This window comes from Anolis carolinensis, chromosome 2 (genome assembly GCF_035594765.1).
Source record: "Anolis carolinensis isolate JA03-04 chromosome 2, rAnoCar3.1.pri, whole genome shotgun sequence".
NCBI lineage: Eukaryota > Metazoa > Chordata > Lepidosauria > Squamata > Dactyloidae > Anolis > Anolis carolinensis.
The window spans coordinates 277,992,194-278,012,060 of NC_085842.1; the positions used below are offsets into that span (position 1 = coordinate 277,992,194).

The 19,867-nt window shown below is 48.0% G+C and overlaps 1 protein-coding gene across 1 annotated transcript in view; it reads left to right on the top strand.

Moving 5' to 3' along the window:
- Window positions 1-962: 962 nt before the first annotated feature.
- LOC100560823 (uncharacterized) overlaps window positions 963-19,867 on the top strand; it is a 108,050-nt gene continuing 89,145 nt past the window's right edge. Inside the window, exons 1-2 of the mRNA XM_062974243.1 lie at window positions 963-1,389; window positions 8,706-8,837. The gene's annotated coding sequence lies outside the window, so the exon portion shown is untranslated. The remainder of the gene's footprint in view (window positions 1,390-8,705; window positions 8,838-19,867) is intronic.

Consider the following 19,867-nt stretch of genomic DNA (forward strand, 5'->3'; position numbering starts at 1 on the left):
TTTCAAATGTGCCTGGTCAGAACACAATCCTCCCATCTCGCTTGGAGATCATCCCCTTTAGCTTGCTATCTGTCACGCCTCTCCCTCCCCCTTTCTCTCTCCATCCTCTCCCCTTCTTCTCCTTTCCTTCTTTCCTTCAGTCCTGATTAATTGATAACAAAAGTAAGCGGTCGTTTTGGCTGTCTGTCTCTCCCCGAAAGGATCAATGTTGGCAAAGCAAAGTTCAAGGAAGAGGAGGAGGAGAGAGAGAAAAAATGTGAGCCGGGGAGGAGTGTATGCTGGGAACCGGGTAGGTCGGCAATGTGTTGTGTTGTGTGTGTGTGTCTTGGGGGAAAGAGAACAGATTCCCCTTTTGCCTCCGTTGGTGGGAATCGCTGGATCGTGCTGCCATCTAGCGGACAGGAAGAGAGAAGTGAAAGAAATCGCAGTTTGTTTGGCTCCCCCTTCCTTCTCTGGGGGGAGGAAAGAGGGAGCCGGGGTGGACTAGAACAGGAATAAATATATCTGCATATTTCCTTTCATGCCCCCAGTGTAAGGCTGCGGGAGGGCATAGTGACCCCTTTCCCTCCCACCTCTGGGTCGCTTCTCCCATCCTGGCCCAATTTCTCTTGATTTCCACTCTTCCCCCCACTTCTTTAACCAAGTTTTGGAAAAGTTTCAGTTTTTCCAACCCAGGATCGCCTTCTTGAAGCGTTAGCAAAGAAAGCCGGCCTTGGTGGCTCTCCTCTCCCTTTGTGGCTTCTTTAAAATGAAACCTGAAGGGTCCCTCTCTCCTCCTTTGGGAGGGTGGAATCGTGTTTTGCGATTTGGTGGCGAAATAATGAAGGGTGTCGCCCCCCCTTCCTTCCCTTCTTTCTCTCTCTCTCTGTTTCTCTCTCAATCTCTCTCCCCCCGCCGCCCATCAGTTTTCCCTGCCAAGCCGTCTCTATTGTAGATCGCATTGATAAAAAGGATGTTATTGACTATGCAATAGTGGGCTCTCTCTCTCTCTCTCGCCTGTCCCCCCCTCTCCTCCTCCTCCTCCTCCTTTCTCTCTCTCTCTTTCTTCCCCAATAAACTCCCGGTCCTGTCTTGTGGTGGTCACTGAAAAGGTGAAACGAATAAGATTAAATCAGACTCGCTCCCACACTCACGCTCAGGCACACACACACACACACCAAGCTCTGTATGTATATCCTCTCCGGACTGTGGAGAGACAGGGAGGGAGGAAGAAGAAGAAGAAGAAAAAGAGGCAGAGCAAGAGAGAGAGAGAGATTGAGACAGGGAGGGAGAGCCTGGGAAAAGAAGGTACAGAGCCAGGCACCAGCTTCTTGTCAAGGCTTCTTCGGCGTCGGGATGATGCCTCCAGACGGCGCACCAGGCGACTGACTCTCGGCCCATCCATCCAAGGTGAGTAACTTTTCCTGTCTGTCTGAGCCCCTGGGTCGGAGTGAGGGGCTGGGGGGCTGCGGAGGGACTAAACAAGGCCCCCCTCCACCACTTCGCCTCCTGGAGCCCCAGCTCAGCAGCCCCTGGGCCTGGCCAGCCACTGCCCCTTCCCTTCCCTCCCTTCCCCGCCTCCTCTCCCCCTCCTCCTCCCTTCCCTTCCCTTCCCACCCCAGCCCAGCTCCTCGCCTGCCTTTGGCCCCAGACTCTTCCGGCCTCTTTGGCCCCAGCCTGGACACAAGGAGCCCAGGGATTGCCTCCGAAGGGCCCCAGAGAAGGGGGAGGGGAAACAAAGGGGGTGTTTTGTATTTTGGAGGGGGCAGGCGTCTCTGGGTGGACGGAGTTAGCAGAAAGAGGCCGGTGTAGAGCAGCCCAATAAGCAGCCAGAGACACATTCCCTTATGTCTGGCGCCCAGATCTCTTGGAAATTTGAGGGGGGGGGGGTTATGTTGTCAAAGGCTCTCATGACCGGAATCACTGGACTGGGGGCCCTTCCACACAGCCCTATGTCCCAGAATATCAAGGCAGAAAATCCCATAATATCTGCTTTGAACTGGGTTATCTCAGTCTACACTCAGATAATGTGGGATTTTTTGCCTTGATATTCTGGGATATAGGGCTGTGTGGAAGGGCCCTGGGTTGCTGTGAGTTTTCCGGGCTGGTTTTTTTTTTAACCCTTTTCAGACCACAGCCCGAAGGGGCTACAATAGCACTCACAATGCCGCCTCCTCCTCCTCCTCCTCCTCCTCCTCCTCCTCCTCCTCCTCCTCCTCCTCCTCCTCCTCCTCCTCCTCCTCAAAAAGAGATCCCATAATAGTCCATGGATCTTCCTTACAAGTTTGGGAATTCATCTTGAACTGCATTAATGTGGTCAATGTAGACCCATATAATGCACTTTGAACTACATTATATAGTTTGACACTGACCACATAAGGCAAATCTACAGTATACTGGGTTGCTGTGAGTTTTCCGTGCTGTATGGCCATGTTCCAGAAACGTTTTCTCCTGACGTGCAGGCAGCCTCAGAAGTTGTGAGGTATGTTGGGAACTATGCAAGTAGGGTTTATATATCTGTGGAAGGTCCAGGGTAGGAGAAAGAACTCTTGTCTGTTTGAGGCAAGTGTGAAGGTTTCAATTGGTCACCTTGATTAGCATTGAATAGCCTTTCAGTTTCAAGGTCTGGCTGCTTCCTGCCTGGGGGAATCCTTTGTTGGGAGGTGTTAACTGGTCCTGATTGTTTCATGTCTGGAATTCCTCTGTTTTCAGAGTGTTGTTCTTTATTTACTGTCCTGATTTTAGAGTTTTTTTTAATACTGAGAGCCAGATTTTGTTCATTTTCATGGTATGAAACAATTTCAACAGAAAGGGGGGAACCATAAAAATGAACCAAACATGACTCAATCAGGGCCAGCTAACACCTCCCAAAAAATGATTCCTCCAGGCAGTAAACAGCCAGACCTTGAAACTGAAAGGCTATTCAATGCAAATCAAGGGGGGGGGGCAATTGCAACATTCACACCTGCCTCAAACAGAAAAGAGTTCTTTCTCCCACCTTGAATATTCCACACATATATAAACACCAGTTGCCTAGTTTCCAACTAACTTCACAACCTCTGAGGATGCCTGCCATAGATGCAGGAGAAAGGTCAGGAGAAAATGCTTTTGGAACATGGACATACAGCCTGGAAAACTCAGAGCAACCTTAGGGGGGGTATATTGGAAATTAGGTGGCTCACATTCCCCTAATTTTCCGGGAAGAGCGTTGGGAGGCTTTTTCTATGGTGGGACCACTTCTAGAGGAAACAAAACAGCCCCAGAAGGGGAGAAGGAGGAGAGTCCTGTCCGGAGTGGAGTCCTGGGCTGCTCTCTAAGTGGCTGGCTGAGCTCTCTTTTGCGGAAAGATTTATTTCTATGGGGGAGGCGTGGGGTTCCTGTGCTCGGATTTGCCCAACTCTCTTGAAGGCAGGAAAAGGACGGTGCCAGTCTCTCTCCTGAAGAGTGTCAGCGCGCGTAGACGTGTTGTCTTTCACCTGCTCTGTTTGTTATTTGATCACCTAATGAAAAGATCGATTGCAGCCTGTTTAGCTGGGGGAGGGAGGCCGGGAGGGGGGAATGTCAACTGATTAAAGGGACAACTGCGAAGAGATCCGCCGAAGCAGGAGGGGAGGGGAGAGGGGAGGCAGGCAGCCTTTCCCAGCGAGGGAAGGCCACACCGTGCAAAACGTTGTAACAGCGCCTATTATTATTGACAAGAGTCTACCGTTATTGCCTGTATTAGCTGATATTGCACCCTCCCCAGACTGATCTCCGCTTAGGAAGGAAAGGGACCCATTAGCACCCATTCGACCCTTTAAATATTTAGGGAAGACAAGAGGAAAGATGGATCTGAAATGCAGGCAAGGAGCAAGAGATCCTTCAGCAGAAGCGACCAGTAGAGCTAATTTAGGCGGGTTGCTGTGAGTTTCCCGGGCTGTATGGCCATGTTCCAGAAGCATCATCTCCTGGCGATATGCCCACATCTATGGTAGGCATCCTGAGAGGTTGCAAGGTTCGTTGGAAACTAGACAAGGGAGATTTACATCCAGGAAACCACTGAGCATAGGGAAGCTGATGAAGAAACACAACATACAAACTATCGGCAGACCCACTAAGAAAACCCAACAAATGCTACCTTCAGCGAAGGACAAGAGGGATCCTCTCACCTTTGCAGGAGTCTATCCTATACCATGCAGCTGTGGACAAGTCTACATAGGGACCCACAAACACAGCATTGCCCAAACACAAGTCAAGGAACACGAAAGACACTGCAGACTAACTCAACCAGAGAAGTCAGCCATAGCAGAGTACTTGATTAACTAACCTGGACACAGCATATTATTTGGGAACACAGAAATGCTGGACCACTCTAACAACCACCATGTTAGACTACACAGAGAAGTCACTGAAATCCGCAAGCATGTGGTCAATTTCAACAGAAAGGAGCAAACTATGAAAATGAACAAAATCTAGCACCCAGTATTAAGAAAACTCTAAAAATAGAACAGCAAATAAAGAACAACACTCTGAAAACAGGAATTGCAGACATGAAATAGTCAGGGCCAGCTAACACTTCCCAACAAAGGATTCCCCCAGGCAGGAATCAGCCAGGCTTGGAAGCTGCAAGGCTTTTCAATGCTAATCAAGGTGATTAGTGGCAACATTAACAGACAAAAGTTTCTTTTGTCTGGACCTTCCACAGATATATAAACCTCTTGTCTAGTTTCCAATATACCTCATAACCTCTGAGCCTGCCATAGATGTGAGCACAACGTGAGGAGAGAATGCTTCTGGAATACGGCCATGCAGCCCGGAAAATTCACAGCAACCCAGTGATTTCCGCGATGAAATCTAATTTAGGTGAATCACACCTCGAAATCTTTTGTCCATCTCTTTTTGGGGGGAGAGAGAGTCAGAGTACTTGAAAGAGAGAAATATAAAGAGGTAGAAAAGAGCCCTGGCCTGCCTTCTCAATGCAGTGGGGAGGCTTCCTCTCTCTCCCCCCCCCAGCTTTTGCAGCGAGGTTTCTAGAAGTTGGCGCCTAACTTTGCCACCCTGGCCCCCTTGGCCCCCTTTGCCCTCTTCCCCCCTCTCCTCTCTTTCTGTGGCGGAGAGGCGAGAGTGGCTGCAGCCGAGAGTGTCGCGCCTCAAGACAGACCGAGTGGCAGGTGACATTTGCAGATGGAAAGGGCACTTGGCGGGGAGGGGGCCACGGAAGGGAGCGGGAACCGGGAAGATCCGCGACGGAGGTGCGAAACGGGGTGGCGGAGGGGGCGGAGGGGGACAAAGGAAGGACATCGAGGCGGCGGAGTTCTGGAAAGAAGGGGCTCGAGGAGTTTGTTGGTCTCTATTTGACTCCAAGCTGTTTATAGGGGGAAACTGGGCTGCGGCCTATACCTGATCCAGAGACTCCTTTGGAAGAGCTGGATCAACATTGCCAAACAGTACAGTGCAGTGGGCTGCTGTGAGTTTTCCGGGCGGTATGGCCATGTTCCAGAAGCATTCTCACCCGACGTTTAGCCCACATCTATGGCAAGCATCCTCAGAGATTGTGAGGTATTATTGGAAACTAGACAACAGGTTTATATATCTGTGGAAGGTCCAGGGTAGGAGAAAGAACTTTTGTCTGTTGGAGGTAGGTGTGAATGCTGCAATTAATCACCTTGATTAGTATTGAAAAGCCTTGCAGCTTCAAGGCCTGGCTGATTCCTGCCTGGGGGAATCCTTTGTTGGGAGGTGTTATCTGGCCCTGATGTCTAGAATTCCCCTGTCTTCTGAGTGTTATTCTTTATTTACTCTCCTGATTTGAGAAATCCACAAGCATAGGAACAATTTCAACAGAAATGGGGAATGAGTAAACCATGAAAATAAACAAAGTCTAGCTATCAGTATTAAACAAAACTCTAAAATCAGGGCAGTAAATAAAGAACAACACTCTGAAAACAGGGGAATACCAGACATGAAACAATCAGGGCTTGGTAACACCCCCCAACAAAGGATTCCCCAGGCAGGAATCAGACAGGCCTGGAAGCTGCAAGACTTTTCAATGCTAGTCAAGGTGATTAATTGCAGCATTCACACTTGCCTCCAACAGACAGTCGTTCTTTCTCTCACCCTGGATCTTCCACAGATATACAAAGCTTCCTTGCCTAGTTTCCAATATATCTCACAACCTCTGAGGGTGGGCCAAAGGTCAGGAGAGACCTGGAAAACTCACAGCAAGCAACCCAGAGATTCTGGCCATGATAGCCTTTGACAATATAGTACAGTGTAGATTTGCATTATGTTGTCAGTGTAGACCTATATGATATAGTTCAAACTGCATTATATGGCTCTACATTGACCACATCATGCAGTTCAAAATGAATTCCCAACTTTGATGCAATGCTCTTCATGCTTTCCTGTAAAGCATGAATTAGCGGAATCAAGTACTGAGCCAAAGTTTCTTAGAAGTCATTTTGGAAAATAATAGAGGCTATCCTTTTTTATATATTTCCCACTCCGTTACAAAAGAAGGGTACTTTGCAGAATATTTCCCACTCCGTTACAAAAGAAGGGTACTTTGCAGAATTTTCTTTTTTTGCACTCTTTGGATATCCATGGACCCATGGACCATTATGGGATCTCTTTCTGAGTAGGAGGAGGAGCCATTGTGAGTGCTATTGTAGCCCCTTCGGATTGTGGTCTGAAAAGAGTTTTAAAAAGCAGTTATTGTTTAAAGCAGGCGATTTTTTCCCCCCAAAAAGAAAGAAATCCAATTAAAGAGGAGTCAAGAAGTAATTACACCTAAAATATGAAATACAAGCGAGATAGATATATGTCCAAGCAGGGACTGTCAGCATTGTTGGTTTTTTGAAGGCCCAGTTTCCTCTAAAATTCGTGCTATATTCGTGCGTTTGTGGACAACGATGCTGGGGTTTTGTGTGTGTGTAAAGAGCACCTTGATAGGGGAATCTCTGGTAGGCCGCATCTCCTGGCTGTTTTCTAGAAGTGTCTCTGTGGGAGTGAGTGAGAGGAAGGGAGGGAGGAAGTGACATTCTTGGAGCAACTTTTCCGGCAAGGGATCCAGCTGCATTTCGTTAGGACCTGACATTTGGAAAGGGCTTTTTCAAGCGCCCATATGCCATTCCCCTTCTCCTCAGCTCCACTTCAAACAGGCCCAGAACAAGCCATACGGAAGGCGGGCTTGGAGTGCTGTTCTCTCGCTTTTCACACACCACCAGCCGGCTGGGCCGTTTGCCCCAAAAAGCAGCCCCCCGCCACCGCTTTCGAGGCGCTCCTGACGAAGGCTTCTCGGGGTGGGGGTGGGTGGGTGGGTCCGAGCACCGCGGGCCCCTCAAAGGAGGGCGGCCCTGAGCTGGCCTGCCTTCGGGCACCTCCTCGGCCGGGGTTTCCCGAGTCCTTACCCAGCAGAGAGCACAAGATTCCTGGGAGGGCCCTCCTGCCTGTTCCCCCGGCCCAACAAAGACTGGCTCAGGCCCCAGGCTGCCTTTGGTGAAGAACTCCTGCAAGGGCTCCAGGCTTAGCCGCTGCTTGTAAACAATAGTAGATATCTATTTGTTGTCAAAGGCTTTCATGGCCGGAATCACTGGGCTGCTGTGAGTTTTTCGGGCTGTATGGCCATGACCCAGAAGTATTCTCTCCTGACGTTTCGCCCACATCTATGGCAGGCATCCTCAGAGGTTGTGAGGTTTGTTGGAAAGTAGGCAAATGAGGTTTATAAGGTCCACGGTGGGAGAAAGAATTCTTGTCTGTTGGAGGCAAGTGTGAATGTTACACTTAATCACTTTGATTAGCATAGCAAAGCCTTACAGCTTCAGGGCCTGGCTGATTCCTGCCTGGGGGAATCCTTTGTAGGGAGGTGTTAGCTGGCCCTGATTGTTTCATACTTGGAATTCCTCTGTTTTCTGAGTAGTGTTCTTTATTTACTGTCCTGGCTTTAGAGTTTTTAAAATACTGGTAGCCAAGTTTTGTTCATTTTCATAGTTTCCTCCTTTCTGTTGAAATTACCTACGTGCTTGTATATTTCCAACAAACCTCGCAACCTCTGAGGATGCCTGCCATAGATGTGGGCGAAAATCAGGAGAGACTGATTCTGGAGCATGGCCATACAGCCCAGAAAACTCACAGCAACCCAGAGATATATCTGTCTGTCTGTCTGTCTGTCTGTCTATCTATCCTTCCTTCATTCTCCTCCTCCTCCTCTTCTCCTTCCTTCCTTCCTGCCTTCCTGCCTTCCTTATCCTTTTCCTCGTCCTCTTGTTGTTCTTCTCCTCCCTCCCTCTCTCTTCTTCTCCTTCCTTTCTCCCCCTCTTCCTCTTCTTCTTTATTTCTTCCTCCCTTTCCTTCTTCTCCCCTTTCCCCTCCTCCTCCCTTTCTTCATCCTCCTCTTCTCTTCTCTTCTCTTCTTTTCTTTTTCCTTCCTTCCTCCTTTTCTTCCTTCTCTCTTCATTTCATCCTACTCCTCTCTTCCTTTTTTTCTCCCACCTCCTCCTGCTCTCTTTCCTTCCTTCCTTCTCCTCACCCCCTCCCTCCCTGTCCTCTCTAAAGTAGCCTCTAGTGGATTCTGGTCTCCTTTGAGTAAATGCTAGTCATTGGCCACCTCGCTTTTTAGGGCCTTCTTGTTGTTGTTGTGGTTTAAAGAAATAAATAAAAGAAGACATATGCTTCCTTCTAGACAAAATTACCGCTTGGGTTGCATGTTGAGCGTGAGAAAAAGGATTCTCCCCCTTCTCTTCCACCAGCATCCCTGCAGGTTTCACGAGAGCACCCAACTGATTTGAGCTGGCTCTCATGTATTCGCGTTCTCACTTTCGGAGATCAGGTGTCTGGGTTTGGGATATTTGCCACTTCAGCGCCTGTGTGTGTGTGCTCGAGTGAGTAGCTTTCTTCGTCTCTCTTTAAAGTCAACCACGGTAGCCCCCTCCTCTTTGGAGTAGGATCAATGTAAATGAACATAGCTTGTGAAAGAAGAGGTATGTGTGTTTCTGTGCAGGGAAGACAGTCCCTCTTTGGTTACATCTATCGTCTTCATCACTATTACTTTCTAGTAGTTCTTTCTTGGACTAAGGGCCCTTCCACACAGCCATATAGCCCAGAATATCAAGGTAGAAAATCCCACAATATCTGTATGGAACTGAGTTATCTGATTCCACACTGCAATTTATTCCAGTTCAAAGTAGACAATGTGGGATTTTATTCAGTTGTGTGGAAGAGGCCTCAGGGCCCTTCTACATAGCCCTGTATCCCAGAATATCAAGGCAGAAAATCCCGCAATATCTGCTTTGAATTTGGTTATCTGAGTCCACACTCAGATGTGGGTTTTTCTGCCTGATGTTCTGGGATATAAGGCTGTGTGGAAGTACCCTTAGTCACTTTATAAAAGACGTTTAGGATCTACCGTTTTGATCATTAGAAGAGTTGGCCAAAACCAATAATACTTCCAGGTAAATAGGACAATTGAGCTTGCAGGGATTTTAAAGAGAAAATCGCCTTACAAAAAGAGCAAAGAACATAATACATAACCTGGCCTGTTCAATTAAATGCAGGGGGCAAGGTCATTGGCATCACCTTTGCAAATCGTCAGGTAGTTGAAGATTAAAATAAAAATATTCCCACCCTCCTAAAACAAGTAGACGGGATTGTTAAAGAAGAGAGGGATAGAGAGAAAGAAACTGGAAAGAGAACTAAAATATCTTTTCAGGCCTGGTGGCAAGCTAACTCGAGTTGATATCCCACAAACCTCTAGGCCTTTGATGGCTCTCTGGAGAAGAAGGCCCTGAGTGAGAAAGACACAAGGGCCAACTGAAAAACATGGTCACCCTTTGAAACCCCAACACGTTGATAAGGCCTGGGAATCACATGCTGCCCCATAGCTTCCCACAATTTGATACGACTTTGAACTGCCTTGACTCAAGGCTATGGAGTCCTGGGATTTGTATTTTGGTGAGACACCAGCATTCTTTGGCAGAGAAGGCTACAGACCTTTTAAAATTGCAACTCCCAGGATTTCATAACATTGAGCCATAGCAGTTAAAGTGATGTCGAATTGCATTAATTCTACAGTGAAGATGAGCTGTAGTCATTGGGTTGCTATCATTCGGGCTGCATGGCTATGTTTCATAAGCATTTTCGCCTGCATCGAGGACAGGCATCCTCAGAGGTTGAGAGGTATGTTGGAAAGTAGGCAAGTGGGATTTATATATCTGTGTAATGTTCAGGCTGGGAGAAAGAACTCTGGTCTATATGAGACAAGTGTGAATGTTTCAATAGGCCACCTTGATTGGCATTCAATAGCCTTTCATTTTCAAGGTCTGGCTATTTACTGCCTGGTGGAATCCTTTGTTGGGAAGTGTTAGCTGGCCCTGATTGATTCATGTCTGGAATTCCTCAGTAAATAGCCAGACCTTGAAAATGAAAGGCTATTGAATGCTAATCAAGGTGGCCTATTGAAACATTCACACTTGTCTCAAAGAGACAAGAGTTCTTTCTCCCACCCTGAACATTACACAGATATATAAATCCCACTTGCATATATTTTCAACAGACTTTCTCGGCTCTGGGTTCACCAAAGGTCACCTCAAAGGGACAAGCCATAAGGGCTTTGGCGGTGACTGACCCTTCACCTTCCCTACCTCTGAATCTCATCACACGAAAGGGCGAGTTGTCGGAGTCCCCACCAAACCTTAACTTTCGGTGCAGATCCAGCGGTGGTCAGAGAAGAGGGTGTGGGAAGCCAGTATAAATCTGTGGGTGAAGAAGAAGGCATGAAGGGAGGGAAGGGGAGAGGGCTTCTGGGCGACCCCATCAAACCTAATCCAAAAAGCTCGGGAGAGAGGATGGCCTCAGATATAGACGCAACTCCCTGATAGAGAGAGGGATCGGGAGGCTCCTCGGCATGGGAAAGAAAGGGACACACTTGCCCCAGGAGTGGCTGCCTTGTCCTCTCGTGTCGGGACAATGCGGTCCCCCGGATGGCCGAATGGTTCTCCATAATAGTCACCTGTCACGGCTCCCATTTTCTTTTTATCAGAAGGATTAGTCCATCAGAAGGACGGGGAGGATAAAGGGGGGGGGGGGTTAACTTGGACGTCTCCTCCCCAAGCTCAAAAAGAAGAAGAAGAAATCAAAACATTTCAAACAAAAATAGAAGAGACCAAAGGAAAGGGAGAAAGGGGGGGGGGATGGAGCGAGAGGAAGAGTTCCCACTGGCTGCTAAGTTATCGCTTGTCACTTGCCTCCTTTGGCTTGGAGGCGCAGATGGTGTGAAACTTGGGCTGAGGGTTTGATATTTTATTTTATTTTATTCCTGGGGAGGGGGGGGGGAGAAGAAAGAGAAGCAAGCGCCCAGGAAGGCCGGGCGTGAGCTGCTGGTGCGAGAATCACCCGGAGCTCATCCTAAGCCTTGATATAAGTAATAAATCTCACTTTTCACTTAAACTGTCAGGGCCGAGATATGTTTATTACAGGCCTGTTCTGTCAGGCAGCTCGGGAGAAGGCAAAGGAGGGCGGGAGAAGGACTTTTTTTGGGGGGGGGGGGAGGCGCTGTTTAAAGGGGGGGGTGTTGAGAAAGAGAAAGGTCAATGCAACCAGACCCAAAAGAGTCGTGTCACACCGAGTGGGCAGAGCAAGAGGGGTCATCCAGAAGTATCCCTGAATGGCAAGACCCTGGCAAAGTTGTGTGTATGTGTGTGTGTTGGGGGGGGGGGGGGAGAGAAGGGCCGGTTTTATTCTTAACCCTTTGCAGGGAGGTTTGAGAAGCTGAAAGGGCGAAGGAGGGGGAGGAGGAGAGGAGGAGGAGAGAGCGGGCTTGGCTGAGTCTTTTGTCCCAATTGATCCTCGGCTATTCTGGCGACTCAGGTTGGTGTGAAAAGGACGAAGAGGTCACTTGAAATCGCCTTTTATCTACTCCTCTTTTCTCTTTGGATCAGCAGCTTTGAATAGGCACCGTCTAATCGCTCTCCAGAGCGGCGAGAGGAGGGCCAAGCCCCGAAAAATGCCTTCGCTCCCGAAGAGCAGGAGGCTCGGCGGCAAAAGGGCTCCAGGCCTCGGGGAAGGAAGGCTTCGGGGAGGCAGCCCAGGAATGCACCCAGGCCGCGGGGCCAGGAGGAGCCTCGCTTGGGAAGAAGAAGGCCCACAGGCAGAGAGAGGGAAAGAGAAAGAGAAATACTGTTTCCCTCCCTGCTTCTTCCGGAGATACAGCAGAGGGGTCATTTTGGCAAGGCAAAGCCTTCCCAGTTTTCCCGCCGCTCCAATTGCTGTACTTGTCTAGCATTTTGTCAGATGGGTCCCGCGTGGGAAAAGGGATCCCAAAGACACTTCCGTCAGGAAGTTATGGCAGGGCCTCTCTCTCTTCCTCCACCTCACCCTCTCCCCAATTTTCCATATTGATTTATCGTATCAGAAGCAAACCGAGGATATGTATTTATAAACACAAACAAAGTTAAAAACTTGGCCTGATACTAAATGTCCTTTGACCAGTAGCTGGCCACTTGGAGTATCTCTGGTATTGCTATAAGGAGGTCCTCCTTTGTGCATGTGGCAGGGCTTAGGCTGATGTGTAGTAGGTGTTCTATGCTTTGCTCTTCTCCACACTCGCATGTCGTGGGCTCCACTTTGTGGCCCCATTTCTTAAGGTTGGCTCTGCATCTTGTGTTGTCTGAGAACCGTCTGTTCAGCGCCTTCTAAGTCTCCCAGTCTTCTGTGTGCCCAGGAGGGAGTCTCTCACTAGGTATCGTCCATGGCTTGAGGTGGTGTGTTGGCTAATATCCGAACAGGGGATGGGCCGGAGATGTCACTGCCTTGGTCATTTCATTGCTGGCAGCTACTTCCCGGAGGATGTCAGGTGGTGCAATACCGGCTAAACTTTAGATCTCTGGAGATTTCTCCTGTTAAAATCGGGCTGTTTGGTGTCACTTTATTTCTCCCCAGGGATGTGGCCTTCTTCCTCCTCCGGCAAATTCCTTCTTCAGGACTGCCAGGCCTCTGAGCCAAAGCTGGGTCAGACCAGACCTCGGTTTATCCGCACAAACATGGCTTTCCCCTCAATATTCCTTCCCTCACCACCTCCGGCCCAGTCTGGGAGACCAGGGTTTTAGGATGACCAGAAAACCGAGCTTGGCTGGCCTGAATCCTCCGTGCATTGGTTTCAAAAGACACAGGCGCCATCTACACTGACCATTTCATGCATATCCAAGTAGTTTAGCTGTGCAGATTATTACATAGGAAATCCTGGAATCAATTTGAGGCCCTTGTTGTGATTACACAAACCACAGAAGACGGATGCACACGAAGGGCTTTCTTGTTTGGAAACTTCGAACTGCATTAAATGGTCACTGTAGATGGCCACGGAGGCTTTCTTATGGTTTGTCCATTTTTTTAAAAATGACCACCAGGGGCTCAGAAACCATTTTAGAGCCAGCTTCCAAGGCTGGAAATGATTTTTAAAGGCAAGAATGGTGAGTGAAAGTGATGATAAAACCCCAGTATTTATTTATTTATTTACCGTGTCAAAAGCGAACCGAGGGTACATTTGTAATTTATTTAAAAACACAAATTTAAAAACTTGTCATTATACTAAATGTACTTTGACCAGTACTGGCCACTTGGAGTGCCTCTGGTGTTGCTATAAGAAGGTCCTCCATTCTGGCAGGGCTCAGGCTGCATTGTAGTCGGTGGTCTGTGGTTTGCTTTTCTCCTCACTTGTATGTCTTGGACTTCACTTTGTGGCCCCAATTCTTAAGGTTGGCTCTGCATCTCCTGGTGCCAGAGCGCAGTCTGTTCAGCTTCCAAGTCGCCCAGTCTTCTGTGTGCCCAGGAGGGAGTCTCTCACCCAGTAATGTACTCTTGTCTTAAAAGAGCCGCACTTGTGCCCAGCTTCCAGGGATGGGGCAGTATTGAGGTGTGTGAACCCAAAGGGGAGCCCAGCCCTGACAACAACCCGGGCAGGAAGGAAGAACAGAGATCAGGATGGGAAGATGCATTCCCTAAAACTATCAGGTGTCACCAGTATTTGCCTTTCTCCCCTTCCCGTTTAAAACACTCAATTCTCCACCTGAGTGTCAGGATTGTATGTAGAAAGATCTTTGGATGGGGAAGATGGGCACCCAGAAGGAATGACTTTAAATACACCCTGGGGGAACCTAAGGGCTTTGTCTAAGGATGGCTGCTCAGGCCAGACTCCCCGCTCAGTCTCAGGATTGAGGAGGGAGGCCCACTTCTTCGCCCGCACAACCCACCCAGGCCTTCCCGAAAGCGGCCCTTGAGAGCCAGAGCTCAGCCTCCTCCTCCTGCTCCTTTTGCCCAGAGCCGGTCTCCAGCCAAGCAGCCCCTCGGCCCCCAGATTAAATTAAGGACAAGGCGCTGGGCCGGGCGACATTATGGAGCTCCGCTGGCGCGTCAAAGCGCAGTTTAACGCATCGCTTCCACTCACTGCGCGCCAGGCTCCGCCGGGGGAAACCTCTTAATTTCCCCCTTTAACCTGCGGGGGAAAGAAAGGAAGAAAAGAAAGGAAGGGGGCCAGGGAGAAAGAAGGCTTTCGCCCCTCCTTTGGCTCGCTCTCCCCATTCCCCTCTCTTCAACTACAATCAAATAATCATTGAAACAACCCACCCACCTACGTCGCTAACCGGTTCGAAATTCCTGGCTAGGGATTTCTTAATTTATTTATTATTTAAGACCGAGTTTCTCCCAATCATCCCATTTGTCACCAAGCAAATGACGGCGCTGTTTTTCAGCAGAGCCCTTGATTTATTGGGTTTGAGCATTCCGGCTCAGGCCTCCGAAGCCATGCCTTGCTTCCAATGGAAGGGAAGGGAAGGAAAGAAAAACAGAACTCCACACCAAATAAAACTTAAGAGAGGCAGCGTTTAAAAAGCTCCTGCGTTGGGCTTCAATTGACCACTGATCCCGGATTGCTAGGGAAATGTTCTGTTTAAGAAACGGTGGAGTTGGAAGGACAAATGCTTGGGATCCTTTGGATCTTTCAGTCGCGACTATATCTGCCTCTGTGAGAGAAAGGAAATTGGGATCGCTTCTGTTGGGATTGGAGAGGCAGGAAAGGCAGCCCAGGCGAGGTTTGCCAACCTGGTCGCCCAGTTGAGGCCTGATTCCCAGGGTCGTTTTGCAAAGGCAGGAAGGCCAATGGAATAAATAAACTTCCAAACCCGGCTAGTTTGGGGTGTAGTAGTTTAGCAAGACTAATTGCAGACAATGGAGCCGAAATGACTTTCCCAATTAGCTGCTGGTTGGAGTTTAGTTGGAGGAACTGTCAGCTCCAGCGATGGGTAATTGCTTTATTGCTCACAAAACTATCATCTATTTAGAACATATGTGCTAATTACTGCGGATGGGCGTTGGGGAAAAAAGAGAGAGAGAGAGAGACAGAGACCATAAATCTATTAGCACTTGAAAAAAGTCCATGAGTTTGTTTGAGCAGCCGAAGAGAAGAGAAGAGCTCGCCTTGGTCGGAGCTGAAGGGAAAGAAAGGAAGAAAGGCGGCCCCGAAAGAGGAGAGCTTCTCTTCCCAATCCGGATTCAAAGCAAAGTAAATATAGAATCCTGTGTCCACAACCCAGCCCAAGCCGGGTTGGAAGTCGACCGTAAACCCAGCTCCCCGCTCGTGTGAATTTGGGCTGGTTTCCCTCGGTCACTTCAGGAAGGCTCCTTGGAAGGAGGCAGGCACCCTTCTCCGCATTCCTCCACGGCCATAAATCACTTTCCCTCCCTTCCCCCTTTTCTTCTCCCCCCCCCCATCCCCCCTTTAAAAAAAGATTAGTTGAGAAATCTTTTAATTGGATTATTCTTGGAAAATTAATCTCCTTTTGGCTGGTTAAATTTTGTGTACCAAATATTGAAAATTAAATCCGCCTCACTTGAGGAAGAGGGGTGGGTTGAAGTGGAAGGGAGAGAAGAAGAAAAGGAAGAAGAGGGGGAAGAAGGGGTTTTTTTTGAATGGCAGAGGGGTATTATATGAAGAAAGGAGGAGGACCCCTAAATAGAGAGAGGACAAAAAAAAAACCCTCATCCCAAATTGGACGTCTAATTTATCAGGGAATAGTTTTGTCAGGAAATAAGGTCTGGGAAGTAGGGAGCCGGGCTAGAAGAGGACTGTGGCTGGATCTATACAGCCAAATAATACATTATGTAGCCAGTGTAGATCCGTATGGTGCAATATTATATGGGGCTACACTGACCATTTATTATATGGGACTACACTGATCTATACTGCCAAATAATACAGATTGATGTGTTGTCGAAGGCTTTCATGGCCGGAATCACTATGGAGAGCATTGAATCAAGGTTAGGAATTCATCTAGAACAGTTTGAAATACATTATATAAGTCTACACTGACCAACACTGTACTGTTGTAGAAGGTTTTCACCGGCTGGAATCACTGGGTTGTTGTGAGTTTTCAGGGCTGTATGGCCATGTTCAAGAAGCATTGTCTCCTGACCTTTCGCCCACATCTATGAGGTCTATTGAAAACTAAGCAAGGGAGGTTTATATATCTGTGGAAAGTCCAGGTTGGGAGAAAGAATTCTTGTCTGTTGGAAGCAAGTGTGAATGTTGCAATTAATCACCTTGATTAGCATTTAAAAGCCTTGCAGCTTCCAGGCCTGGCTGATTCCTGCCTGGGAGGAATCCTTTGTTGGGAGGTGTTAGCTAGCCCTGATTGTTTCATATCTGGAATTCTCCTGTTTTCAGAGTGTTGTTTTTTAATTGACTGTCCTGATTTTAGAGTTTTTTTTTTTAAATTCTGGTAGCCAGATTTTGTTCATTTTCATGGTTTTCTCCTTTCTGTTGAAAAATACTTGTGCATTTCAATGGCTTCTCTGTGTAGTCTGTTAGAGTGGTCCAGCATTTCTGTCTTCTCAAATAATATGCTGTGTCCAGGTTGGTTCATGAAAGCCTTCGACAACACATCAATACTGTTTGAACTGCATTCTGTGGCCAGTATAGAGCCATATAATGCAGCATTATATGGGGCTACACTGACCATATAATGCAGTACAGAGTGCATTATTTGGCAGTGTAGATCCAGCCAGAAAAAGACTGAGAATCATAGAATCGTAGAGTTGGAAGAGACCTCTGGATCATTAATTTTTTTTAAAAAAAATCCATAAGTGGGAGGAAAACTGTCACTGGGTGCTACTGGATTTACTCAGACAGGGAAAGGGAAATGGCATGAAGGCAGAGCATTTTCCCCACGTCCAATGGACAACTAATGCATCTCATTCTTTTCTGCCCATCTCCTTTCTCTTTCCTTTAGGGCAGGAGAGGACAGACAGAGAAGGTTTGTCCCTCCAAGTTGGAGCGAAGATGACGGGGGAAAGGCAAAGAGAGATGTGTTGCGCTTTCCTTGCCAGGTTTCCCCCTCTTTCCCAGGGCTAAAGAGCTCTAGGAAAGCAATCCTCAGCAAAATCAATGGGGTTGGATTTTCCGGGGTGCATTAGGTAGATATAGACACGCATATATTAGGCATGGAAGTGTCACAAAGCCAAACGTGAAAGGAGACCGAGCTTCAGGGAAAAGACGCTGCTTTTGGGGCATTTCTTTTCCTCTTGATATAATGTCTCCAGTGAATTTTACAATTCAGCTTTGGAGGGAAAGAGGGAAAGACAGGGTCTCTGGTCTGAGAGTGCGACACCGCCTGCTGCTTCTCTCAATGCGCCCCGTTGGCTTCTGCCAGGCTGCTCCAACCTCTGAGCTTTCCAGTGGGCTTTTCCTCGGGTGGATTTCCTTCTTCCCTTCCTTCTCCTCGGGCTTTGAGGCGGGACCTGGCCTGCGGAGCCCTCCCCGGCGAGATCGAGATCGCGACGCCCTGAAAGGGGATCCCTCGCTTCCGAGCCCCGTGTGGCTGTTAATAGCCGCCCTCTGAGGTGTGGTTAATTGGGGGGGATCAAGGCCTAATGACTTCACAGGGAGACCGCAATGAGCCTTTAATGTACCTTTGAAGAAACACACGCACACGAAGGAGGAGGGAAAGGAGATGATGCTTTGGGAAAAGGGGATGATGCTTCAGCTGGAAGCAAAGGGGTGTTCGGGATCTCGATCTCTCTGAACACCACTTCAAGGGTCCACTTAGGACGAGCCCATGCACGCCATAGGATTTTAGTTTGGAGGCTGGTTGTGCACTGCCATATAATGCAGTTTGAAGTGTATTATATAGCCAGTGTAGACTCTCATGTACATTACACTGTGTAACAAAATTTTTTTAAAAATCTGTTCCTGGTTTGAAAGTGTTATTTTCTGTTTAGTTGTGCCGTACTTACGTTGCAAGTAGTTATTCTACTCCAGAAGCTTCGTTTTTGTGACTGCCACAAACTATGTTGAATTGGTTGACACTAGACGAGATATTCATTGAGAAACTATGGCAAAATGTGAGGCAGGATGTCCCGCAAAAGCAAAGTTTTTGCAGTTTATTAAACCCTTTCCATGTTTTTATGACAGAACCAATTAGGAAATGACATAAATAACCCAGGAACAAAAATAGTGTTACACAGTGTTAATATGTAGTATATAGCGGCATTATATGAGCTGTATACTGCATTATATGGGTTCTATACTACATACTGCATTATATGGGTTCTATACTACATTATATGGTTTCTATACTCATTATATGGGTTTTATACTGCATACTGCATTATATGGATTTTATACTGTATTATATGGGTTCTGTACTGCATACTGCATTATATAGGTTCCATACTGCATACTGCATTATATGAGTTCCATGCTGCATTATATAGGTGCCATACTGCATTATATAGGTGCCATACTGCATACTGCATTATATGGGTTCTATACTGCATGCTGCATTATATGGGTTTTATTCTGCATTGTATGGGTTCTATACTACCTTGTATGAGTCTTCACTGACCATACAAGATAGGTCCCACTTCATTTATATGGCATTTATATGGCAGTGCAGATTCAGCCTCTGGCGAGGATACTCACGGTAATTTTTGACGGTCTCTTCCTGTCATAGCTTAGTATTTGTTGATGGTTTCCCGTCCAAGTACCAACCAGGACCGACCCTGCTTGACTTTCAAGATCAGAAGGGATCTGATACTTTTCGGATATTTAGGGCAGTTGGTGGTCTGCATCCCCAATAAGGAGCCCATTCATCTGGGATTTAGGAGACGTTTCACAAAGGGTTCTCCCAGTTGCGTGTTTATGCAGCCGCCTTAAGGCAATGCTTTTAAGACTGACAGCAGGGAGGGGGGGATCCACGATGCCAGTCAAAGCCTAAGAGCCCCGTGGGAGGGCAGGAAGAAGGTCAATCCCGGTCTCCCAGGCCAGGCTGCCTTGCAGGGCTGTCACCCCCTGGGCCCCTTTGGGAGGGCAGATCTAATCCGGTCCCCGCTTGGCCCTCCTTCCTCCAAGGCAGAGAAGGGGCCAGGCCGCTGGAGGAGGGTGGCAAATGCCCTGGGTGAGGGCTCTCTTTCATGTTGGAGCTGAGAGGAGATGGATGGACAGCCTCTTCCTATTGAGATGTCTTAGAAAGCAGCCAGTTGTTGCTCACAGCTTTACCCGCTTGCATATCAAACCTACACGTTTGAGGCAAGCCAAGGCCAGGAAGGGACGATAGAGGAAGATTTGCCTGTCACTCCTAGATGCGTAAAGGCGTGGAAGTTGCATAGGTATGGATATTTCAAGGCTATGGGTATCTTTTGTTGCCGCCAACAAAACACGTCCACCGTAAAGGCGCAGCCCTCTCTACCTCTTGCCTGTAAGCAAGGAGAGTTTTCGCTCCTTCGCTATCCTTCTCCCTGAGATCAAAGAGACTTTCTCTTTCACAAGTGAGTTGAAGATTGCAGCCATCCAGGGAGAGTGTGGAGGCGTTTATGGCTCCTTTATTGGTCTGGGATGGGCAGAGCTCCATGCAGATCTCTTCTTAGG